This window comes from Canis aureus, chromosome 18 (genome assembly GCF_053574225.1).
Source record: "Canis aureus isolate CA01 chromosome 18, VMU_Caureus_v.1.0, whole genome shotgun sequence".
Taxonomy (NCBI): Eukaryota; Metazoa; Chordata; class Mammalia; order Carnivora; family Canidae; genus Canis; species Canis aureus.
In genome coordinates this window covers 5,779,729-5,806,532 of record NC_135628.1, presented here as the reverse complement: position 1 = coordinate 5,806,532, position 26,804 = coordinate 5,779,729, and the positions used below count along the sequence as shown (strand labels likewise).

General features: G+C 38.1%; 1 protein-coding gene across 19 annotated transcripts in view; it reads right to left on the bottom strand.

Annotated features, from left to right (window-relative positions):
* TFEC (transcription factor EC) overlaps positions 1–26,804 on the bottom strand; it is a 221,842-nt gene that overhangs the window by 184,252 nt on the left and 10,786 nt on the right. For 5 of the 19 annotated variants that reach the window (XM_077856038.1, XM_077856043.1, XM_077856039.1 and 2 more), the window contains 3 exons: positions 20,971–21,106; positions 17,876–17,960; positions 14,232–14,316 (listed from right to left, as the gene is read on the bottom strand). The gene's annotated coding sequence lies outside the window, so the exon portion shown is untranslated. Of the gene's footprint in view, positions 1–14,231; positions 14,317–16,274; positions 16,333–17,875; positions 17,961–19,467; positions 19,750–20,970; positions 21,107–21,272; positions 21,386–26,804 lie in introns of those variants that run through there. The other 14 variants (XM_077856042.1, XM_077856046.1, XM_077856041.1 and 11 more) reach the window with 9 other exon arrangements.

Below are 26,804 nucleotides of genomic sequence, written 5' to 3'. Positions count from 1 at the left end.
CTAGGGGTGGTGGAAGGGGAGGAGGGCGGGGGGTGGGGGTGACTGGGTTACGGGCACTGAGGGGGGCACTTGACGGGATGCGCACTGGGTGTTATTCTGTATGTTGGCAAATTGAACACCAATAAAAAATAAATTTATTATTAAAATAAATAAATAAATAAATATAAATAAATAGATAAATAAATAAATAAACCAATGGGCTATGGAGGCAACATATATGACTAAAAACAAACAAACAAATAAACAACAACAACAAAAAATCCTGTAGACCTATTTCTGGAGAGATCAGAAGAACTATTTGGGAAGAAGAGCCAGGAAGAGCAATGACGGTATTTGAAGTGCAACAGGAACATCAGCTTAGACGTCTAAGATGAGCTGGTAAATCAATCAAGTCCTCTGTAAGATTTAGTAACTAAGAGGTGGAAAACAACCTGAAACATCATGGGATTACTGTGACATGTCATTTTACAAAATACTCGATAGTCGCCAGTTTCTATTGTTGCAAGAAAATTTCCCTTTCTTGCACATGATCGGCAGGACTATTAACCAGGGCCTGGGTTTACAAATCTCAAACTTCCTACAGAAGGCATTTCCCTAAATTTCAATTAAATGTGAGCCACTCAAAAAGTGACTCCCTTAAATATAGCCTAATATTTAATGCCAGAGAACACGGATAAGGACTTGCCTTTCCAGGCAGTTCCAAAGGACAAACTGCAAAGTCAGCAGTTCAGGTTAGTTGGGGGACCATGCACCAGGTAAGCAGCAAGAGGGCAGACGGGCATAATTCTGGGCGGCCCATGCCAAAAAAGCCACAGGGCAATATCCGGGACTCAAAGAAGAGCTGTTAGTAGTGCGGTCAGTCTCCATCTCGAAGTCATGGCAACAAGAGGCAACAGTTGTTCTAATAGTTGCTGAGAAGTGAGATGGTTAACGTGTTGGCACTGCTCAGGCCTAGAAACCACGGCTCAATAAAAATCTCTGGAACGTTTTGAGATCTCTAGCCTTTCTGATGGCCCCCACTGGCTGTCAGTGGTGTACATTGGGTGGTCTAGACCCCACCCCATGTGTGTCTAGAAACTGCCTAGTGTCTCTCTGGGCTATGCTGGGTTCCTCTGTGGGTTGGATGAGTAGGGCACAAGCGAAGCTTCCACGGCAGAGACCTCACATATGGTGGCTTCAGTGAGGGTGTTAATCTTGTGCTTCTAGAATCATACAGAGAGCAGAGGTCTCAGAACTGGTGGGAGCCATCTGCCACTTTCAAAGGGGACTTCCAGTCCTGGACCAATGTGCCTGGCCTTGTGCCAGTTTGGTCCCATTCTGGTGGCACACATCACTTTTTTCCCCCATCCTCGTGGTCAGAATCAAGTCTGTAAGGGAAACTGGGAACCCTCATAATGGCTGGTCAGGCCACGATGTGCCCTGCTGAAACTCAGGAGTCCTTTTCATAACAAAGGAAAGAACTGATCTTGGTGACATCCAGGAGAGACTCCACCACAGGGGAATTCACAAAGTATTACAAATGTGGAACCTGAGAAGAAGAGATTTATGCACACGCGCACACACACACACACACACACACACACACACACCCATTTTATAGATGAAGAAACGAAAATAGAGCTTTATGACATCTTCTAACTTATTCAGAAAAACCTAGAAAATCAAGGAGTGACCTTCCTTGTTCTCATTCGCTGTAATGATTCTATGTTCACACTCTTGTTTCCCTGAAGTATTTATACCCTTTGTATTTACACCAAATATTGCCGGAAATAGTTTTACTCTTCCACAAAGTACTTCAAAAATTACCAGTGGCCCAGGAGTTTGAAGACTAAGAATTTTAGAATATGCCATGTAAAATGTAGCTACAACTGAGCCCTCCTTTTCTTCTGATCCTTCGACACATTTTAATAAACAGCTGCAGACCATATCCTCAAAGGAAAACCCCTTTGACTGAGAAAGATTGAGAAAGATGTATTTCACCCCAAATAATCACTTCCACTAACAAACAAATGCATACAATTCCCCAGCCAGAGGTTATTTTTAAGTCCTAATTTAAAAGTAAATATGCAAGAAAAGAGTTACACAAAATAATTATGAATTTCTATGCAAAATGTAATATTTTAATACTGCACCATAATTGCCTGCAGTAGGGATAGGCATTTTACACACGTTACCACTAATTCTTACAGCACTTTAAGGAGGATAATATGATCCCCATTTTAAATCTTAGAAAATAGAGGTTTAAAGAATTTAGGTATCTTACCCAAGATCACGCAGCCAATAAGTGATAGAGTCATCAAGCCAATCAAGCTCTTTCAGTATTCAAGATTTGCATAGGACATGTAAAAGAAGCATTTTATGTTGGTGCCGCTGTTGAATCCAAGATGAAGTTGTGCTCCATGGACTAGATTAGGTCAGGCAATGAATTTCTGGAAAGTTCCAGCCCTTCAAATAAACCTTACTTTCATTTTAAGTTCCCCTTCCCTGAGTTTCCTTTGATTTTTATTCCATGGCTAACCATTTCCTTTCATATTTGTTTAGGCATCTGGAGAAAAAGACCTAAGAAATGTTCTATACAAAATCAGAAATCTCTCTTTTTTAAGATATTAATATCAAGTGAAGATATTGGTTGATAGGTTATAATAAACAGAACTCATACTGTGAGTTTAGAAATGACCCACACTTAACTTCTTTATCATTGTGACTTGCCCCTTGAATGGACTTAAACTGAGAAAGAACGTTAGCCAGAATGACCATCATTAGATTGTGCATGCTAACATCTTCAATCTATCAATATGATTAATTCTCTTACTTTTCCTGTTTTCAGTGCAACTCCCATTGGAAGGTTGGTACAATTCTGACAATTAGGGAGTTCATCTGACTTACAGAGATAAAACAAATAAAGCAAGAAAATACCCTGAAAACAAAACTTTCTTCAGGAAGTAGATCTATTTTCATAGAGTAAACTCTACAGTGGAGTTTACTCCTTTTTTTTTTTTTTTCATTTTTTTTTTTTTAACTACCAAGACATGGGCAATTGGTATTCTTCACTTCTCTCTTCTCATTAATGTAGTTCCTCTTTATTCTACTTGGGTAATAATACAACTAATAACAGTCTTAGTTCTTGTTAGAAAGTCCCTGGGCAGTGTTGGGGCAGATATTGGAATTGAACTGCTGACTTGCTGTCATATGACTACAGTGTAAAGTCCTAGAACTGAGGGGGTCTAGAAGGAAAATTCTGTATCAAATTCACTGAATAGTCACAAGAAAAAAAGCAAATTTAGAATTGAATAGGCTGTGGCTAGGTGGGATTTCCATTGGCAAGACAATAAGCTTGAACTTTGGATTATAAAGTCTTAGATTCAGTGGTACGTTCTCTGGATTATTGAGTGAACAACTTATTACAGGTCATCTGAGGGGAAGACTGGAGAGAAAGGGGTCAGTAAAATCTACACTGCCTTCAAAGGCTAAAGAATGGTATTGAGCAGGAATGCACCAACCCAATAGCATATTTGCCTAAATGCAGCAAGAGGAATAAATGAGTGAAGTTCAAGCTCTGTGAAGGCATAGTAAAAATCAATTTCACAGAGCTCTTGACCCTCTCTCATGCTATCCTCCTGAACAAAATGATCAAATATTAGCTGATTAGGACTGGTTGAAGAAGACTGATATCACCCTGAAGCACAAGCACTGATGAAATGCCAGCAGATTCCAAACAAATCAAACTTTTAAACAAGCTGTTTGGAGGAACTCAGAAGGCATGCTGTTCTGCTTCTTGCTCATTTGCCCCATCCCCACCCCAGATCATACTCTGCCCCGCTTTGCCCTGCTCTGTGTCCAGCAGCAGAGGCTGATTTACTTGGGAGCTAATGAAGTTTCAGCTTCAGGGACTCTCAGCTGTCGCCCTGTCTGAGCCTTGTGCCAAAGTCACTTTTGAATTATTTTTCTACAGATGACCTCCTAACTGTCTAAGCTTCATCCCCGCATAATCTGGATCCAACACTGCCCAGGAGGTTGAAGCCTACCGACTGTCAATGGATAGGATAGACAAAAGAATGGTCCCTCCCAATGATGTCTCCATCCTAACCCCTGGCTCCAGTGAATATGTCACCTTATGTAGCAAAAGAGGCCAAATTGATGCTATGTGAGTACTCAGTCTGCCATTGCAGGCTTTGAAGATGGGAGAAGGGAGCTATGAACAAAGGAATGTAAGTGGCATCGAAAAGCTGGAAAAGGCCAGGAAGTGGATACTCTCTTAGAGCCTCCAGAAAGAAACAATCCCTGCTGTCACCTTGATTTTAATCCAATGAGCCCTCCGTAGAACTTCTGACCTATAGAACTGTAAGATAATAAATTGGAATTGTTTAAAGTCATCAAGCTATGTCACTTTTATAGCAATAATAGAAAACTAATACATCTGGCTTCTGGTTGGATGTGGCTAATGGGACTCATCTGAAGGAGACTGGAGACTGAAAGAAGTGGCTGGAGGGTTCCTTCCTGTTCTCTATCTGTTCTGAGCCCAGAGTCCTAACAGAGCCTGCATCCCTCTACAGCTAAATTCCCACAGTGGAAAAAAAATTAAAAATAAAAAAAATAAATTCCCACAGTGGTCTCCTCCCTTCACTGCTCCTGCTCACTGAGGTCCTGGGACACAATTTTTTCTTCTTGCCCTTCAAGCCTTGGCCTGGTAAGGACTTCTCATCTTCCTTCTTTCCTTATTCTACCCACAATTTTGTAAATAGTACCAATAATGGGTCAAATATTCATGTTCACCCAGACCTCAGAATATGACCTTATTTAGAAATAGGATCTTTACAGATGTAATTAAAGATCTGAGGATAAAATCATCCAGGATTTAGGGTGAGGCTTGAGCCCACTGATGTCCTTATAAGAGAGGAGAGGACACAGAAAGATACACAAAGATTATGTGAAGATGCCTCTATAAACCAGTGAATGCCAAGAATTACTGGCAAACACTAGAAGCTAGGGCAGAAGCATGGACAGTTTTTTCCTATTCCAGAGCCTCTAGAAGGAACCATCTCATGTTTTGGACTTCTGGCATCCTTAACTGTGAAAGAATAAATTTCTTTTGTTTTAAGCCACTGAGTTTGTGGAATTTGCTATAGCAGCCCTGAAAAACCAATACAATTCCTTTGTTAAAGTCCCTTGAAACATCTGAGTTGGCTTCTGTTTTTTGCCAGGACCCTGGCTCATAGACACCTATGCTTTATACTGTTAAAAATGACAGGCAAATGGGATGGACAGTTAAACTGAATGACAGAGTCAAAATTAAAACTATCCTATATTCTAATATAAAGGGCTATACCTGAAAATATGATATATAATAGCCTTGCACTTAGGTTCAAAAATCCAGTTGCCATTATTGCCCATGTGTCTTAGACAAATCACTTGGTATTCCTGACTCCAAGTTTCATCATGTATCAAATAGGATTATTAGACTTTGCTCTTCCCGCCTCATAGTATTCTAAGAGTAAGAGGAAATAATAAAATGGAAGGAAATGAGTATAGATTTAGGAACCATAAGATCTGATTCTAGACCTGACTATCACCAAAAATCTATATAGTCTTTAAAAAAAAATTGTCTTTAATTTGAGGAGGGTGGGGTGGGGAAAGAGCACAGAGGGAGAGAGAGAAGCAGACTCCCTGCTGAACACAGAGCCAATGTGGAACTCCATCCCAGAACCCTGGGATCATGACCTGAGCTGAAGGTAGACGTTTAGCTGACTGAGCCACTCAGGTACCCCAAAGTTATGTAGTCTTATTTAAATAAATAGACCTCTGTGATCTCTAGTTCCCTCATCCCTAAAATGAGGAGCTTGGGCTAGATAATCTATAAGCTAAATTTCCATAGTTTGGTTGATTAGGACAGAGAAGACACGTAAAAACAGCCACCCTTATGAAAAAGACCAAGGGGATTTTTGACTGTCGATCACAAGCTCAAAAGTAAAACCAAATTATATCATGTGACTGCTAAAAACTAATTATTTAATTAATTAGAAAGAAAGAAGAGAACACTACAGCCATATTATATATTAGATATGTCTATTTAAAGAGAAAGAACAGTTCTGCTGTTCTGTAGAACAGTTCTGTGTTATGTAGTCAGTTATAAATATTAAATTCACAAAGGAACAGTAATAATGAGGAATAACATCAAAGCAGGTTGTCAGGGTGGTTTGGCCTCTGGAAAATGTCATATATGTATTGGCTTAGTGAGTAAAGAATACATATCTTGAAGAAGAAAAGATTTAAGATGATAGTAAACAAGGAGAACTAGGCCAGTGAGTTAAAGTGGACCAAAGGTAATTTTAGAAGATAGATCAGGAAAAGAATTACAATAATTAGAACTGATAAATAGTGGAATAGTAATGTTGGACACTAAAAATATTCTTAGCTAAGGCTAGGTAACATTTTAGGATTGTGATCAGCCTGCCAACAGTTTCTTAAACTGGTTTGTACCGGCTCACAAGACATAATTGCTAGGATCTCTTCCAAACTCCATGGTCGGTGAGATCATTTCAGTAGGTTTAAACTGGCCATCATGGCATATTTACACCACAAAAATCAGCAAACACTAAAAACAAGGGCATTTTTTTTGTCCACTGAGAACTGATGGTTAAATATTTACTGGGTGTTATAGAATTCCAGCTCTGAATAGTTCTACCAATGACATTTTACTCCCGATTCTAAGATTCTATTTAACTTGTTCTAGTGGAGGAAAAAATCAAGAGAAATAACTCTAAGTGCAGTTATAATGCCTTCGAAGTAGAACTTCTGGACTCAGCCTCCCAGTTCTGCACACTCCTATTATTATTCTTCCTTTGATGAGGATTCTTTCCGCTGTATTGGATATCTCCTCCCTACAAGATTTCTTTACCTCCTTTCTTTCTGATCAAAACTAAGATAGATATGACAACCAGAGAAGATGAAAGCACATAATGAGAGCCTTCAAATAGGCAAAGGGTTGTCATGTAGAAAAGAGATAAGGGTATTATTATGATTATTAACTATATCACTTGTTAGTAGAAGTATAATTGGATGATTTAACCAACACCAGCAACAACTGTATATGGATAAACACCATTCGTGCACTGATGCTGATTAGTTACACATGTGAGAAAGGCACCTAATACCCCTGATTCTGTTTCTCATCTGTGAAATAGGACTTTTAATTCTGAACTCAAAAGGTTTTGAAGCTTCTATACGACATAATGAAAAAAGCATTTTGTCAACTACTATACAAATAAAAATTATTATTGTTTTTATATTATCACTAAATTTTATTTACATTTTGACTCAAAGTTGTGCTTACTTTATGATTATAATAGAAGCTGTATATAAGATATATAGATATGATATAAACAGAATTAGCTATACATCTATACTCTTTTAACCCCCATCTATCTCTTCTATCTGAATGTGATTCAAAAGCAAAACAAAACAAAAACAAAAACAAAAAACAAAACAAAACAAAAAAGCAAAACAATGCAATCCAGGCCTTGCCATTCTCCGTGTAACAGCAGTAGCAACCACTGCAAACATTCTTTTCTGTGATTTTGCCCATCTCTTCAGCATATTACTAGGGACATATTATATCAAGGGTACCCCAAAGCTTTGGTAATGTGGACATTTCTTTCCTCGATATGGTTTCCTTTGTGCCCTAAGAAATATGTAAATAAAAGTTTTGAAAATGAAAGCATTTTGAAATACCTCACATCATCTTTTCCCCTTGTATTAATCTATTTTTCTTCTTTCTTTAATAAAGACCATTTTTTCTACCACTAAGGCTAAGGCATAAGGTTCAATGACCTAAAAAAGAGAGAGTAGTAAGAGCCAAAAGGAAAGAGGTCATTGTTTCTTTCTAAGCTCGAAGTTTAAATTTTTGAGTCCATAGCAAGGAAATACTCTTAAAAGTCAAGCTTTATTACAAGGGTAGGAATGCTCTAAGATCCAAAGTCTGCCTAGGTATATCAAGCTCCGAGGTCTGAATATAAAATTTTCCTATAAGATACAGGCAGAGAAGATTTAGGTTATCACATGATTTAGGTTATCATATGAGCCTATTGGTTTTGAATAGATGATTGGGAAGGAAAGTGTTGGGGAGGTAGGTGGGGATGGGGAGGTGGGATGGGAGGTGGAGGGAAAAAGAAGAGAAATTTAGATAAGACAATTCCAAGATAAGAAAGCTGTAGGTACTTGAAAAGGCCTCAATCCAGCGATTGACAAAAATTCTAAAACTCCAAATAAGTTGAGAACAACTAAGTTAGCATTCCACCTCACAATTTGGGAAATGGTAGAACAGCAAAAGCAGGGAAAGGGGTCTAGATATGTGGGGTAGGATGTCCCCACATCTCCCTTTTGTTTCCTGATTAACATAGAAGCAATCCAGTACTTCCTATGTGTGGTAGAGAGTTAACAAGTCAGGAAATGACAGATGTTGGTGAGGAAGCAGAGAAAGGGGAACCCTCTTACACTGTTGGTGGGAACACAAGCTAGTAGACTTGCTCTGGAAAACAGTATGAAGTTTCCTCAAAAACTTGCAAATAGAGCTACTCTACAACCTAACAATTGCACTACTAGGTATTTACCCCAAAGATAGAAATGTAGTGATCTAAAGGGACACTTGCACCCCAATGTTTATAGCAGCAATGTCCACGATAGCCAAACCATGGAAAGAGCCCAGATGTCCATTGACAGATGAATGGATAAAGAAGACTTGGTATATATGTACAATGGACTACTACTAAGTCATCAAAAACAATGAAATCCTGCCATTTTCAATGATGTGGATGGAACTAGAGGATATCATGCTAAGAGAAATAAGTCAAATAAAGAAAAATATCATATGATCTCACTCATGTGGAATTTAAGAAACAAAACAGAGGATCCTAGAGGAAGAGAGGAAAAAATAAAACAAGATGAAATCAGAGAGGGAGACAGACCATAAGAGACTCTTATTCATAGGAAACAAAATGAGGGTAGCTGGTGAGGGGGGCAGTGTGGTAACTGGGTGATGGACATTGAGGACATGGGATGTAATGAGCATTGGGTGTGATAGAAGACTGATGAATCACTGACCTCTATCTCTGAAACCATTAATTCTATTATATGTTAATTGAATTTAAATAAAAATTCTTTTTAAGTACATGAAGTGAGCTTACCCAGGGTGAGGGGGATTCAGATGAATAGGAAGTTAATTTATAGCACAGAGCTCTGAGGTCAATGTCCCATGTTAAGAGACTGAATTGGAGTCATGGCTGGATCTTAGGGAATACATACAGCCAGAAAGAGTAAAGACAGGATCTGGGCCAGATGGAAGAGGTGACCAAGTTCATGAGAAGCAATCTCCATACCATGTCAATACCAAAAGAACAGAACACAAGTTATACCACCTGAGGGCACATTAGAAGTGGCAGCAGTGGACATGGAGTCCTCAAGGGAGGCCCTAGTGAGCTGCAAGTGTGTCATCAAAAGACTAATGTGGTTAAAGTTATGAAAGTGGGATTTGATGTTTAAAGAACCCAACCCAAGGTCCGTGGGAAGCACGGATAAAGGGAAAGTGCAAAGCTGATGTTCCTCTTTGACCTTGAGGTAAATTTTGTAAAAGGAAGAAGAGAATATATGAAAGACTGAGATTAGTGTAAGAGATGCTCAACTTAACCCAGAGAGGCCATTTTAAAACAGAAGAGCATGAGCTACTTAAAATTGATGTTTATGCCCATCCCCAAATATCCCAGTAGCAAAAATAGCAGGCATGCAGCAACATATCAAAATAAAGAAAATTGTCTTCCATAGCTGAATGCTAAAGCCTATATTTTAACCTCCCATAACCACTCCTAGCCATTTGCCTTAGCAAAAGATATTTTGGATAATAAGCCCACTGATACAGAGATCAGCAAACCCACAGTTCTTGCTACGAAAGGATTAAAAAGGACTTATATTCACTGTCTCTTATGAGACTGAGCATTAATGAATGTCAACGTCCATTAGACTGAGGCCCAGGATATCAGACTCGGGTGGATCCAGGCACTGATAACCCTTTCCTGTAGGAAGTGGCACAGTTTTCTCAAGAGAATATAGTAGTTTTGACTGGAAAGTGTTGAAAAAGGGAGTGCAGAGCAGGAGAGGAGACATGACTGGCCAGACATCTTTAGGAAGTGGAACGGAGAGCATTCATAAAGGCCCATCCCAGGGAAGCCCTAAGTATTTAGATGCCTTAACATGTGGGATTCAAGAGAAACGTCAAGTTAACTAGAACTGAACTTTGACCCTTTGACCTTGTAAATATTTTGTAATTGCCTTCAATCTAAAGGAAGAAGTCCTATTCCTGAAACTGATACAATGCTATATGTCAATTATATCTCAATTAAAAAAAAGGTCTTACTTGTTATATGGAAATCAGACTTTTCAAAATAGGTAATGATCATATGTATTTAGGATGTTCTTAACTTTTCACCAATGTCTAAAACTAATGTATTTTTGACACAAAAATCTAACTCCTGAGACATACCCTATACTTCTGTCATTTCCGTTTAATTAGAAACAAATAAAGGAAAGAATGCATTTTTTTTTAAGGTGTGAAGGATTTCCAGGGATGGTGGTAGACTGAAAGCTAAAAACCAGGGTAACCTTCCTAATCAATGTCTTTCATGAATCATACAAACTCGGCATCTGTCTCTTCAAAATGAGAAGGAAAGATATTTTTTTCAAAGTCACATATTCTTAGAAAATTGGGTATGATGGTGTTGTGGAAGAAAAAGGAATAGTGGGGCCAGGAGATTCTATGGGTCCATTGGGAAAAGGGTCTTAATATACCGGGGCAACCATTCCTCATATTCCCAGAGAGTGGATATAGAAATACTAGAGCCCAAAGGAAAAGTGCGATTGGGAGAAGATCCTTAGGGTTTTAGGAATATTCCAGAATGATAATGTAGATGAGATATTTTGCGACCAAAACTTTGCAATCCTCATAGGTTAGGGTGGTGGTAAATTTTTTTCTTTTCTCTATTCTTTAGAATTTATGTAGTCACATAAATACTATTCATCCAATAAACATTTATTAATACTTAGAATGCACCAGGCAGGCATTGGTCAGTGAGCAAAAGAGACGAAAATAATAATAATAGGGAATCCCTGAGGGGCTCAGTGGTTTAGCGCTTGCCTTTGGCCCAGGGCGTGATCCTAGAGTCTCAGGATCGAGTCCCACATTGGGCTCCCTGCATGGAGCCTGCTTCTCCCTCTGCCTGTGTCTCTGCCTCTCTTTCTCCTCTGTGTCTTTCATGAATAAATAAATGAAATCTTAAAAAGAAAAAGAATATTTTAAAAATAATAATAATAATAATTCCTATGTGTATGTTAAATAAGGACATTGAAAAGTAGATTATAAGAAGAAAAAGGCAACTTGGAATATTTTTAGCTTACTAGGTAAATATATCTATCTATCTATCCATATATATGTTTTACTGTTTTTTTCCCTACCATCCTTTCATATTATAGATAATTCTTCTTTTCACTAATAGGATTATCCAAATTGCCTAAAGTTCATTGAGCAGAGAAGTTCAATATTCATAACCCACCTATAATATCCTTAAGTTTTTAGCAAATTTCACTTGAAGAAAATCATAGAAAATGAATCATGATGCTTAGATTAAAACTTAATCAAACTAATTTTTCATTCCGTCATACCCCCTGCATTACCACAACACACATACACAGCACGTGCACCCCAAAAACATTAGAGTTAATAGAAATGAAGAAACTCATTCCCAACTGAAGTATATTTAATAAAATAATAAATGTAGTTTTGACATGAATATTCAATGAGGTAAAAAGAAAGTTGTCTATTGCAGAATAATAAAAAATATGATACTTTTCCATTAGGTGGCAGCAAAACTCTTTCATACTGTTCAAGTTACAGTCTTCAGTTGCCTCACACCAGGTTCGACAGGTTACACTACACACACAGAGAAATAAAACTGTTCGATTATCATTTCTCCGAGGAAAGGGTTCCATAAACATCAAGATATATGGTGTATTGAAATTAAAGGCTAGAGTAAATTGAATTTGAATTTGAAAAAAAGGCAACAATTATTTTATTCTATACTTCAATCCAAAGAATCAGTGTCAAAAATCTATATGCCAATAATACCCTAGGAGGGGTTTTTTTTTCCTTATTTCTATGAAGTTGGCTCCAATGAATAGAGCTCAACATGAAATCAGTAAACATTGGCAACATGGAAAACATAAGGTCATAACCTTTACCTCCTTCCTCACTGATCTGCCACTCGGGTAAAAGCTCCCCCTTTCCATAAAGTTACTTCTCAGGGTCCCTGGGTTGCTCGGTGGCTCAGCAGCGGGCTCTTGATTTCTGCAGGCATCATGATCTCAGGGTGGTGAGACTGAGCCCCACCTCCAGCTCCACGCTGTGTGTGTGGCGGGGAGGCATGGAGCCTGCTTAAGGTTCTCTCGCTCTCCCTCTCCTTCTGCCCCTCCTCCCCTAATCTGGCTTCCATGCACTTGCACTCTCTTAAAAAATAATAAGTTACTTCTAGAAATTCACACATCATCAAAATTATCCTACTCATCTAAAACTTCCTAAATAAAAAAATAAAAAAAATAAAATAAAATTTCCAAAATAAAATAAATATTAAAAAAAATAAAAAAATAAAAAATAATAAAATTTCCTAAGTAAAGCAAAAATATTGACTTCCTTAATCCCCAGATTCAGCTATTCTAGATGTCCCACGCCCATCTCCAAATTGGGCTTGCTCCCACCTTCATCAATATCCTGCAGTATAGCAGCTAAAGGTCCAAATGGGAGCAGAACTACACCAAGTGCACGGATTCAAAGTACCTATAGAGTGATTGTTGTCTGTGTAGTGGAGAAATCCTCAAACACGGGCGGTGTGATGGTCTCCATCCCACAGTGGCTGGACTCGATGTACAAAGCAGATAAAGATTGTTGACCAGAGGGGCAGGCTGCCCCGTTCCACACAGGTGGAGGTGGGTCATGGGCCATGCGGTCCTAGCCTCCTGAATGGTGTCCTTCCCAAATGTTCGGTTCAACATCAAGAGCCACGGTTGATGCCCCAGCATCAAAATTCTGTATCCAAGCTCCTCCTCTTCAGGACCTCACTCCGACCCTGAGTCCCTCTCTTGGCTTCACGATACCAAAACTAACAAAACCCAACCCTGATATTTGCACACAGTAAATAGAGTAACTTGTATATACAGTGAAACTCAATTGTCCCCCCAACACTGCTTCCCAAGTCCCACTCACCAGAGGTAGCATGTTTTAGTGTCTCCGAGTTTTATTTTTCCTAAGCGTCACCATAATAATGCATTGCATGCTTATTTTATTTCCTTTTGATTTTTCATTTTATCACAGCTATTGAAATATAATTTTCATCTAATAAAATACGCTGATTTTAAATGGACAGCTTGATGAATTTTTGACAAATACGTACATCCCTCCATCCACTCTCTTATTCAAAATATAGGACATTCTATCTCCTGAAAAGTTTTCTCATCCAATCAGACCTTTCCCTCCCAGCCAATCGCTGGTATGACTTCTATCACCACAGAGACCACATTTAGTGCAAAGTGATTAGAACAGGTAATGCATCTGTCCTCGGAGAAAGAAGTTTTGTTATCATGAACCATCAGGCAAAAATGGATCAAACGTTCCCATCTGATGAAATATAGCTTCCTCGGGTTGGAGAAAATTTGCTGAAAGCCTATCTCAAGTGTTTTTTCAATGTGATTGTTTTCTTAGTAATTTAGTGAAGTGAAATTCATGTAACGTAAAGTTCACTGTCTGAAGCGACAACTTGGTGATGTTTAGTACCTTCGCGGTGTTGTGCAACCACCACTTCATCTAGTTCCAAACATTTCCATCCCTTCAAAGTAAAACCCCATACCCATTATGCAATTTCTCCCTGTTACCCCCCTTACCACCCCCCAGAAATCCACATTCTGTCTCAATAGATTTATCCATTCTGGATATTTCATATACATAGAATCATACACTATCTGACCTTTGGAATCAAGCTTCTTTCACTGAGCATGACTTTCCTAAGTTTCATCCACTCCGTAGCATGCAACAGTATTTCTTCCTTTTTTATGGCTGAATAATATTTCAGTGTTTCCACCTTTTGCCCATTTACAAATAATAGTGCTGTGAACAAGTATGTGCAAAGTACTTATTTGAGTACCTGTTTTCTGTGTTGAGGGCTTCTTCTCGGGCTCTTAATTAACTGGTTCATTTTGCAGGACAGTGCAGAAAGACCTGCTGCTACTCTAAGAGAGAAATACTAGTCAAAAGGGTTTATTTGGATTTTTTTTTCAGTAAAGTCCCACTTATTTTCTACTTTGATGATGAGGATCTTTTTGTTTCAATTATGAAAAATAAAAAGCACCCAACCTCCCTTACCACTGGCCTTAGGAGAGGCAGACAAAGAGACAGAGGTTCATCCACTATATCCTATCAGAGAAGCAAGCATGAATCATTTCCACCACATAGAGCATGATTCAAAGATCGGATAAAATCTCCCTTAATTTTGTTTCCATCTATTATTGGAGCTTAGATAAATTTTTTTTTTGGTGACTCAGGTTGCCCAGGTTTTGCAGGTCTATATTTTAGGGAAACTACTGATATTGGAAATTTTTTTTCTTTCTGGGAGTAACTGAACCCTCTGGAATGTGTGCAGGTATGGGTCATTTTTTTCTTACATCCTCTTTCGAAATCTATGTATTCTTTTCAGCTTAATTCTTGTGTCTCTTCTCTAATTTGAGATGTTTTCTTCTGTTATGTCTGATAATATTCTTCCTGACATATCTTTTTGTGTCTTTTAGAACTCCTATCCTATACCAGGTCTGCTGGATTTACCCTTTCTGTCTCGTTTTTTTTTTCCTCTGATTTTTTACCTAAATATCTATCTAAAGAGTTCACCCCACGTCTCTTCAACACTTGGTGGCCCTGTTTCTCCTGTACATTTCCCTAAAGCCCTGGGCAGTTTCACTACCAGCTGTCCCATGGACACTCTCTGGCACTGCCTTGTGCCGGCTGGGACCCTGGAGTCATGGTCCCAGTAGGCGCTCTTTCCACATTGGATCCTAAGAGAGCCTTCCCTCCCTCTTCCATAAGAATTCATACCACTCCAGCCAAACATCAATGTCTTTCTTCACTGATAGAGCAGAGCAGACTCACAAACAAATTAGGTTTAAATTATAGCAGCTGCTCTTGAATGCCATGAAGGAAGGAATTCAGAGACATAGGACTTCGTAAGAAAGGAGTTCCTGTGGATACAACTCCAACCCCTAAACAAGGTTACCTGCTCTCATGTTGGTATCTTGGGGGGCCGGGGGGGGGCGGGGAATGCTCCAGAAAACATGCTTCAAAAAAACAAACAGTTCTGTGTTATGATGATAGGAAAATGGGAGATTTTATTTACTTTTTCCTATTTTCCTATTTTCCAGTATTAATTTTAAAACACATAAAAAATTCAAAGTAAATTTTAAAATATAATTTTAAAGAATATTAATGTTCATGGCTTGACAGCCAAATAGTCAAGTCTTTTGATGTCCTCCTTGTTTTTTAATGGATCAACTTCTCTGTCCTTCTGTGTCATATTCCCTATTTTAAAGGGGGGTCATCATTGCAAAGCACCCCCAAACATATAGGATATTGGTGTTTTATAGCATTGCTCAGCTCTCGTGGCTTTCTAGCTCTTGGTCCAGGATCCTTTTGAGGCCCAACAGCACCTTTTTACCTTGGGCCCCATGATATGCCCTGTAATTTCTATCATTTTCTCATATTCACAGAAAACTAGCTTAAGTGGTTTCATTCGTTTGGAATAAAAAAATTTCTCTGAGAAAGATATAGAAAAAAAAGTCTCTAGTGGCTACAAATCATCAAATTGCTAATATGAAGGCTTTAAAAGACATAGCAGAGACTTGCCATGTCCTAAAGAGGCAGTAAAGGAGCGGTTTGCCATTGCCAAAAGCAACTGCCCTTGATTTGAGTTATAGGAAGAGAAATCAACGTGCAGCAGTTTCAGTCATGAAGACTGCTAACTCTGGAAGTCTGTTACCGAGAACTTCACACCTCTTTTCCCCATAAACGGCACTTTCCTTTAAAGGACAATACATGCCATCAAGGTCAGAGTGGTAAGTGGTACTCTTCAAGTACGACAGTTAGTCAAAACAGTTCAGGCTTCAAATGCTTGTATTTTTCAAATAGACATGATTACTCTTACCTTACCAGGGAGGAAACTGAAGCTCAGAGAGTTATCTGTTTTGCTTGAGATCCCAAACCTAATAATTGGGCAATAAGTTATCAATAAAACCCTAATAAGGAAGCAATAAAACCTTGGGCTTTTGATTCTAAGTCTTGTGGTTTTCCCATCCTTCCAGAACCACCATTTTAAGATAAGAGGACACAGCATTGATCTCAGTGAAGACCAGCCTAATGAATACAAACAGCAACAGAATGCCTTGAAAAGCTCTACGCAAAATCGCCTTTTCCAAAACATTTCTCCCACTACCTAACATATTTCCTCATCCTTGTACCCAGGTCAGAAGAAACAATGAGATGAAAGGAACAACAACTTCTGCCCTCATCAGTTAGCCGTGGATATTAAAACGACATTAGAAGTTTTTTTCAGAATCCAGATTTGCTGTTGGGAGGAACTAGCACATGTACATGTTGGAAAAGTTCCCCCAGGGGATTCTGCGGTACTGCTCTCACTCAAGAACTGCCTCATAAGGGTTTGTTGATAGAGAACTAAGAGCAAATTGCAATTTTCCCTCAAAATACATTTATTTTCAATTATGTATCAGGCCCTTGTAACATACTGATGAAAAAGTGTATCTATTTTTCATGGAGCTTACCCCTTATTTTACTAGAGCATGACAATTCTGTTCTATCCATGGGAGAAGAAAGAATTACAAGGTAATAGGGAGACTACAGATAGAACGACAAAAATAAACTGCCGCCCATGCCTTATACATCAGAAAAATTAATCTTAAAAGAAGCCAAATAAATACTATGACTTGAGAAATAAAGATACTAACTTTAAAAAGTAATAATGTCCCAGCTAAATCCAATTTATATAAGCACCAACACAACAGATTTGCTATAACAAGTTCCAGATAATCTTTAAAAGATTTATTTCTTTATGGGGGGGGGTTAGGGAGAGAGAGAGAGTAAGAGAGAACCTCAAGTGGACTCTGCACTGAGCATAGAGCCTGATACAAGGCTTAATCTCATGACCTGAGACCAACACCTGAACCAAAACCGGTGGACGCTTAACCAACTGAGCTGCTCAGGTGCCCCCAAATTCCAGATATTGTTAAAACATAAGCCCTGGAGAGAATAAATCATTGAATCTTGGAATAAAGGAGTGGAGGAAAGAACACTGCCATAAAATTCGGTAAAGAAATAGATTGCTCTGGGGGATACACATATTGTGACAGAGAAGGATTAATGTAACTCTTAAAAATATTTCTCAAAAAAACTATTTCTCTATCTAGCAGACAATTGGTAATTGTCATCATGAAATAATAGGTATTTGCATGGAAAACTGATTAGACGACTAATCAGTACAACTAAGAGTTGTACACCATGATTAACTTTGATTTGAGGGAGCTAACTCCAATGTGAGATCTCTTTTAATGTGACTTCCCTTAATTCCATGTCTTCACCCCAACTTCCACTATTTAATTTGGCACACAAGTTCTTCTCATGAGCTGGCCTCTTCCGTCTCTCTCTAGCGTCATTCCTCAAAATTCCCCACATCTCTTCCCCCACCCACTCCCCCCAGCATGCCCAGTAATCTGGTCCCACAGAATTACTTACAGTTTCCCAAGTAAGCTATGATCTTCCCCTGTTAGTGGTTTTGCATATTTTCTTCCCTCTAACTTAGAAAGGTCTTAGCTTTATCCTGAAAAAGAAAACAGAATTTATGTTTGCTGGGCTGCCATAACAAAGTACTAGAGACGGGGTAGACTGACACCACCGATTTATGGCCTCACAGTTCTTCTATAGGTTGGAAATCCAAGATCAAGGTCCTGACAGGTGGATGGCCTGTGGAGGGTTGTCTTCTCCCCGTGTTTTCACATCATCTTCCCTCTGTATGCAGCTGTGTCCAAATTTCCTCTTTTTACAAGGATATCGGTCATATTGGATGAGGCCAATATCCACATCTTAATCCGAATGACCACATCTTAACTTAATTAGGTTTTTAAAGACCATCTCCAAATACAGTCACATTCTGAAGTACCGATTGGACTTAAACTAAACGAGTGTTGGTGGAGACACAATTCAGCTCATAATGCAAATTATTAGTGTTTATAACACACAGCTTGATAGGAAGTTCTTCTATACGTCCTTCATCGTGAATCTTTCCCACCCAGGCTGAGTTAAATCTCCTCCCTCAAAACTCCCAAAGCAGGATATACATTCCTCTTGTCACATTAAAGCGCTTGTTTTGGGGGCACATGGGTGATTCAGCGTCTGCCTTGGGTTCAGGTAATGATCTCAGGGCCCTGGGATTGAGCCCCAGTGGAGCCCTCGGGCTCCCTGCTCAGGGAGGAGGCATCTGTTTCTCCTTCTCCTTCTGCTCCGCCTCCAACTCGTTCTCTCTCAAATAAATAAAATCTTTTTTTAAAAAAATAAATAAATAAAAGGTCTGTTTTCCACACTCTAATGTGTCTTTATTTCCTTTAAGCCAGCCTCTATCCCTGTTCCTGGTACATGCTGAATGTGCAAGACTCTTCGTATCTCTCTGCTTTATCGAAGTGTAAGTCCTTTGGCCTGGCTGCATCATGACACCACTTCCTAAGATAAGAGATACAGGACTAACAGATTTTGGCAATAATTTTTTTCACGTGTTGAGATTAAGAGCAATCCACGTAGAAATATCTAGCAGGGAGTTAGAAGTGTGAGCGTGGGCTCAATAGAGAAAACTGTGCTAAAAGCATGATTGGGTGAATGGATGTGGTCATTTAGGGAGAACCTATAAATAAAAAAGGTAGCATGGAAAAAACCTCTAAGGAATGACAATGTTTTTAAAGACAAGGAAAAAGAAAAATAAAGTGGAAAGGTCAGCAAAATACAGGGAACTCAGAGAAGACGGCTTTGGTTTCTTTTTCGGTTGTTGTTGCTAGGTTCTTATTCAAGTCCTTATTCAGTGCTTATATTGGTTTCAAATGTACAATATCGTGATTCCACACATCTATCCGACACCTGGTGTCCATCACGAGTGCTCACCTAATCCCCATCACCTGTTTAACCCATTACCCTTCTGGTAACCAGCAGTTTGTTCCCTACAATTGACTCTGCTGCTTGATTTTTCACTTTCTCTTATTTTTTCCCTTTGCTTATTTGTTTGGTTTTTTAAATTCCACATATGAATGAAACCATATGGTATTTGTCTTTCTCTGACTTACCTCGTTTAGCAGTATACTCTCTTGCCCCATCCATGTGGCTGCAAACGGCAAGATTTCATTCTTTTTTATGGCTGTTTCCATTGACTCCGGTTTACATACCAGAGACTAGAGTTTTGGGGATGAGCTGTTTTTCCTTTACGTTGCCACCAGGGGTCTCCAATAGCTGCTGCAATGGGTCAGGCAGGGCCCTCCACAGGTGTCCTCTAGCTGCCTACAGGAGTTTGTCCAGCAGTGACATCCATTGCACAAGAAGACCAGGTGCTTCATGACAGTAGTGGTTTCTTGGATGCCTGTCACCCTGGACTGAGCTGAAGGTCAGACTGATCTTACAAATATCTTCTCACAATCTGTGCTTTACTGACCTCCATGTACTCCTGGCAACAGCTTCACGTGCCATGTGACTGCCCTGTATTCCCTATTTCAAGAATTGGGACTGGGTATCAGCCTAGCACACACTAGAGCCCAATATATAGATTATATAAGGTTCACTAAGCCCCTCAGGCAGACTAGAAAGAACTGAATATTCTTTAAAAAAAAAAAAAAAAACCATCATGAAAAAAAAAAAAATCCATCATGTTATTCTGACTCTACAAACTATCTTTCTCCTAAAAATAAAAAGATGAGACGGGCTCCCTGTGAGGAGTCTGATTCTCCCTCTGCCTGTGTCTCTGCCTGTCTCTCTCTCTCTCTCTCTCTCTCTCTTTCTGTGTGTCTCTCAGGAATAAATAAAATCTTTAAAAAAAATAAATAAAAATTTTAAAAGTTGAGAGAAAAAAATAAGTCTGTCCCCTAGAACAAGAAAAGATGAAACTAGATAAAGCTGAAAAAATGTTTATTTCTTAAACTTCCGCCTTTTAAAAATTATTTCCACAGATATTCTTTCTGTAATGACAACTCGATCATCTCCAACAAGTTATGTTGCAATCAAGTTATGTGTTTGTATAACTTTACATTGGATTTTAAAATTTTTACTAACATAAAAATGCTCATAATACAGAAAAGTAGAGATAACACAATATCACCCTTAGACCCCCTACATAATTAACATTTTGCCATATTTATTTCTTCAATATATGTTTTTCCTGAGCTATTATAAAATGAATAATAAACATCATTTGCTTCAACCCAGCTACTTTAGCTTTCATTTCCAGAAAATAAGAGCATCTCCCACCTGTTGACAGTACTGTCAACACATCCAACAAATGTAGAAAATGTCTTAATATCCTCTATTTCCCTGTCTATATTTAAATATTGTAACTTGTCTCCAAAATGTATTTTATAGCCATTTTTATATGTTCAAAACAAGAAAATTTTGGTTGTTATGTCTCCCTTAATCTGAAGCAATTCCCATCCCCTCTTCTTTTTCCCTCTACGATATAGACGTTGTCAAAGAGACAACTCCAACGGAATTAAATTAGAAAATAACAAAAACAGAAGGAAATGTGGGGAATTCCTAAATATATAGAAATTAAACAATACTCTGCTAAGTAATCAAGAATATACCTGGCTGGGCAGCTGGAACGGGCCACGTGAATCCTGCAGATGACTGTTACTGATGAGTCTCAAGGCTAGCGCTGGTGTTTGGCAGGGCCCAAAAAAGTGCTAGGGTGTTCAACCGTCAAATACGTCTTAGATCTGTCTTTGTAAACAAACAAACACACATTGGATGGCATCTCAGAAAAACTCCCAACCCCATTATAATCAAACTTTATAAATCCATTGCTCTATTACTCATTAAGGTCCAATCCAACTGCCCAGCCAGGTTGACCCCTCAAGGTCTTGTAACACAAAATGTGCCCTCTTACTCTCGGTGCCTTGGCTCTGTTATTTTCCTCATTTTGAATGCCTGCTCTCATCTCTCTCTGCCTATCCAGATTTCACATGACATCAGGTATATGCAACGTTCTGTAAGCTATAAAACAATACGTCACTGTGAACCACATTAACTGGAATTCACACCTTCAAGAATCAGTTTAAGTCTCCCTCCTTCCAGAAAGGCTTAACTGCATTCCTGTAGCCTTCACTTATTTCTTTTTTCTTTTTCTTTTCTGTATTTCTGCCTGCTTGCCTCCCTTCCTTCCCTCTAAAGGTGCATCTACTGTGCTCTATACCTTCATTCCTCCACTCCCAATACCTGGTAATCACAATTCTGAATTTTGTATTAATCATTTCCTGGTTTGTTTCACAGTATTTGTCATCCACGTATGTAACCTAAAAGAATAAACTGTTATATTTTGTCTTTTTCTAGACTTCACATAAAGCAATCACACTGTATTTATTTTGTACTTTGTTCCTTCTTCGTATTTTCATGAGTCTGTTAGTTATTTTGAGTAGACATTATGTACATGGTTCCAAATCAAAACATTACAATATAATAAAATGTCCCAAAAAGTTTTACTTCTTCCCTTGTTGTAACCACCCTGTGTCCTCTCTACCTTCTTCCCATGGGCAATCACTCATTAGTCTTTTGGATCTTCCCAATATTAACACACACAACTGTATTAGGTATTTTTATTCCTTTTTCCCCGTTTCATTCAAAGAATACCTAATATCACATACAGATCTTTCCACATCTGTACATGGAGCACTTTCTCATTCTTTTTGGAAACTGCATAACATTCCATGCATTCCAGAACTTTCCATCTACCAAAGTTTCTATAATCAGTCCTCCATTAACGGACAATTGGATATTCTCTAATCTTTCACAAATACAATGTGGCAGCAGATAATAACATATGTCATTTTTCTGTGTGCATGTACTCCTGCAAGATAAATTCCTGTGAGTGGGATTTCTGGGTTAAAGGGGAAATATGATTGTAATTTTGATGGGCACTACCAAATTGCCCTTCAGAAAAGGTGCACTTTTTATATTCATACCAATGATATAGAAGTTCCTGTTTCCCAGTCTCATTAAACTTAGATTTTTCCTAATCTAATTGGTGAAAAATGCATATTATTGTAGTTTCATCTGCAACTGTCTTATTATGAGTGAAGTTGGGTGTGTTTTTCTTGTTTAAGGTAATTTGCCTTGTCTGTGAGCTAGTTTTTCATGTCCTTTGCATGTTTTTTTCTCTTAGATTATTGACATTTAGAAAATCAATGTCTAGCATATTAATTCTTTTATAACTACATTAGTAACATTTTTTCTCTTATTTGTCACTTGTCTTTTTGACTTTGAGTATGGTAGTTGGGCCATGAAGTGTTTTGTGGTTTTTCTTTTAAATATAATTAGTTTTGTCTGTTTTAAAATAGCTCCAGATTTTTAATCAAAGTTACAAAAGTACTTTCCTTTTTTTAATTTTTTTTTCAAAAGTACTTTCCTAATCTAATTTAATAAAAAAAAAAAAAATTTGTCTACATTTTCTTCCAGAACTCAAATGATTTCATTTAAATCTTTGAGCTTTATCAGTGCATAGTATGACGGGACCAAACTGTATCTTTTTTAAATTTTTTTTATTTTTATTTTTTATTTTTTTGTATCTTTTGTTAAATGCAACTACCTAATTATTTCAACTCAACATTATATATAAGATCCATCAGTGCTGATGCACCTAGCTCTCGTCCATTCCTCTTAAATGTCGCATTCCATTGTGTGAATATAAACAACTTCTTTATCTTCTTCAATGTAAATGAGCATTTTGGTTATTTCCAGTGTTTTGCAATTATGAAGAGAGCTATTCTAAACATGTTTATTCACGTCTTATTTTTAAAGTCTAGCACTTACTATTGGTTACAACTCACATTAATTCAATAAATAAATTGTCACTTAACTATTTCCTACTGCTTACTCTTTTCACAATAGGACCTGAGAGAAAGAAAATCATTTTACATCTTTGGGCTATCTACAATATTGACTAAGAGAGAAATGAGCTCTCGGTATGAGATAAATTAAATTGAGTTGAATTAAATTGGAGTTAGTAGTCTGCCGTGGGCAGTGAAATGTAACATGAAATACACAGTTTATTTCCTATTCATTCACCAAACCCGGAAAGGACAGGATAAAATTAACTGTATATATATTTTGGATATGTATAAGTCTTTATTTTTTAAGGCTACAAAGAAATTAAATCTTAAGAAGTGTACAAGTCACTCCATTTGCCTTTGATACTCTTGGAATCTCTCATATGCATATGAATGCTGATGCAACTTCTGTGACTATCAAAAACAGATAAAATATGATGGAAATTTTCTTGCACAATTTACTTTTCACATATCCAAAAAGAACATGTTGGCCTTTTTTGGAGTATCTCTCACATCATTATTTTGACTAATCCATTTGTTTAAATGATAGGTGCCTAGAGTTACTACATCCTCTTATGGTAGAAGCAAATGCCTTTCAGACGAATTCCAGGCTAGGTTTTTATCCAGGGATTAAAAGCCTGAGTTTTAAGTGAACAAAATCTACATCTCTTTCACAACTATAATTGATTTTCCTTTTCACCCAGCTATTATAGTAAGCACTACACTAAAATAGTCACTAAAAGGCTGGTGCCATCCCTTTTTAGGACTGATTCAACTTATGAAAAATAAATTAGTAGCTTTTGTCCACACTGAGACTTACCAGAGACTCATATTTATATTACGGTTAAGAGGCAATCTTAAAAGTACAACATTTCCATTAGGAGTAACATATTGAGCTCTCAGGAAATGGTATACCCAAGAAAAAGCAGTTTAAAAAATGAGATCTTGTTTAAATTGTTAAAGTCAGAAAATGTATTAAATGACAATATAATGGATAGGAGGCTGTTTTACTAGAAAGTAAAATTACAGTTTCACTATTAAGTAGTAATTAAAGCAAGGTGCTCTAATTAACGGGGCACTAAAATGTCTATGAGCTTTGAGCTTGTAGGAACTGTACATAGCACTCCATCTCACATACAAATCAACTTCTCTTTTTCTGTACAATCACATTGTACTAACTACTTGCTGGAAAACCCTAATTACATTGTTTAGAAAACAAATCGCTAAAAGAATGCAACATGGTGATATTTGCTTAAACTTTGCACGGTGCTTATATTAGCCCTTTCCAGCTGCTATAACAAAAATACTATAGACTTGGTAGCTTAAATAATTTATTTCTCATAGTTCTGGATACTCGTGAGGGTCTGGCTTCTGATTCATAGTTGACAGTTTTTACCTGTGTCCTCACATGGTGTAAGGACACTAATCCCAAGCATGAGGGCTCCGTCCTCAGGATCTAATCACTTCCCAAAGGTTCCACCCTCTAATACTATCACATTGGGGGTTAGGTTTCAACATACGAATTTTGGGGGGCACACAAACATCCAGTCGATGGCAGTGCTCCTGGTTCTTCATTCACACAATGTTTCCACAGCTGTTTCGGTTACTGAGCAAAACCAAAAAAGCCCTAATTGCTTATTCCTCAAAGGCATCGTTCTACCCAAGGAGCCTGCTGCATAGACAACGATTCCACAAATACCTCTCAGCACTCCCTGCATTTGCCCACAAGGAAATATTTGTTTTAGAAATGATGTTAAATTCTCCATTCCAAAGCACACAGGGATTCCTAGCCAATTACCTCAATAAACTGCAATGCTATAATGTCGCATACTTTTATTTTACAATCCTATCTTTTACATCACATTTTCCTTGTTTGCCTAGGAAAATAGTGAGCATATACTTAGCATTATTGTTAACATTTCACAGTGACTTGTGGGAGAAACAGACGATATCTTTTCTTCCTGCGGTTTACGTCATTTCTAAATTCATCCAGCAATTCAAAAGGGATCATTCGGTGCTCTAGGTTTAGGTTAAAAATAAATCTTACTACGGTTAAAAATAAATCTTACTACATTTTGGTGCAATATCATGGAGTTTTCTCAACCAAAATAAGAACGACAAAAGTTCTGTTCCTAAAGTATAAAGATGAGTATTTTATGCCAATATTTGCCTTAAGAGTATAAGGAACAGAAATAAATAATGATACTTTATGACTCCTCATTTTAACCGAAAGAGAAAACTTGATTGATCACAGATCACTCCCAGGGTTTTTCAAACTTGAATTTATAAAGAAGAATCTTCTTTTATTTGCTTATGAAAGATGTGACCTGGAACTGTCTATAGCCACGTCCTCCATGACATGGAGCAACTTGTGTGACAGAATGAATCTGAAGTGCTGACAGAAAGAGAGAGAGGGGGGAGAGAGAAAGAGAGAAGGAAGAGAAAGAGGAAAGAAGAGGAGAAAGAGAAGAGAGAATTCTGAGTCAATAAACCCAATACGTTCGAACTAATGACAAGACATTGAAAAGTTATTTCTAAAAGTCTTGTATTGCAAAGGAAAGACCTTAAAATGTGATTCTGTTGGACCAGGGAGGCTATGATGAGATAGAAATCCTTTGAAATGATATTAAGAGACTTGGTTAGATTTCCTTCCAGTTTTCTGTTAGGACACAGGCCATGTACAGCAAAGCTGTTACTTAGGAAGATGTCATAGCAAATGTCAGGGTGTTGGAGGTGTTGGTGACTTCTTACAGCCTCCTCTAAGCTACAAGACAGAAACAAGCTAGGACCCAAGCTGGCTCATCTGAGAGGAAAAGGATCCATTGGGATCGATCAACAGTTTTGTTAGGAGAAGCCTTTTCTACCAGTAGCCAGAAATACAAGGAAGTGGAAAGTCTGCTGATTATGAAGACTGAACACTTTGTCTTTTAGTAGATGTTGTGTGTTGGCTTGGAATGGAGCTTTCAGAGGGAGTCAGAGAAATGGGAAGGTATAATCTCTCAAGATTCGTGCTGTGTACCCCCTACATGACCGCTTCTCCAAACCTCTCATTTCAAAATACCATAGCCTGGGATCGGCCCAGTGGCAGGGTGAAGATTTCACCATCTCCGGCTGTTCTAAGACAGTGGCCCAGAGCAGGCAATTAAATTGAGGATAGAGGAGGTAAAAACCCAAACTGGTTGCTAGAGGTATATTTTACTTGACAAAATGGCAGATTGTATTTTCCAAAGATGATGAAAAATATCTTCCATACCACATTCTTACTCTGAGATTTTGATATTCTTCCTATTGCAAAGTGAGGTCTATGTCCCCTTGACCCTGAGTGGACCTCTGTGGCTACCTTAACCAACAGAATTAGCGATCGTTATGCCATGAGACTTAGGAGACTTGTTCTGGAAAATGTATTCACTTCCACCTTGCTCGCTTGGGATAGTTATTCCTGAAACCCAGCTACTGTATCTGAAGCAGTTCAAACTAACCCATGACAAGAAAATAGATGGAGAAGCCATGTGTAGACGTTCTAGTTGGCAGTCCTAGTCAATGGCCATCACCAACCAGACACACGAAGATAACTTCAGATGATTTTAGCTCCCAAC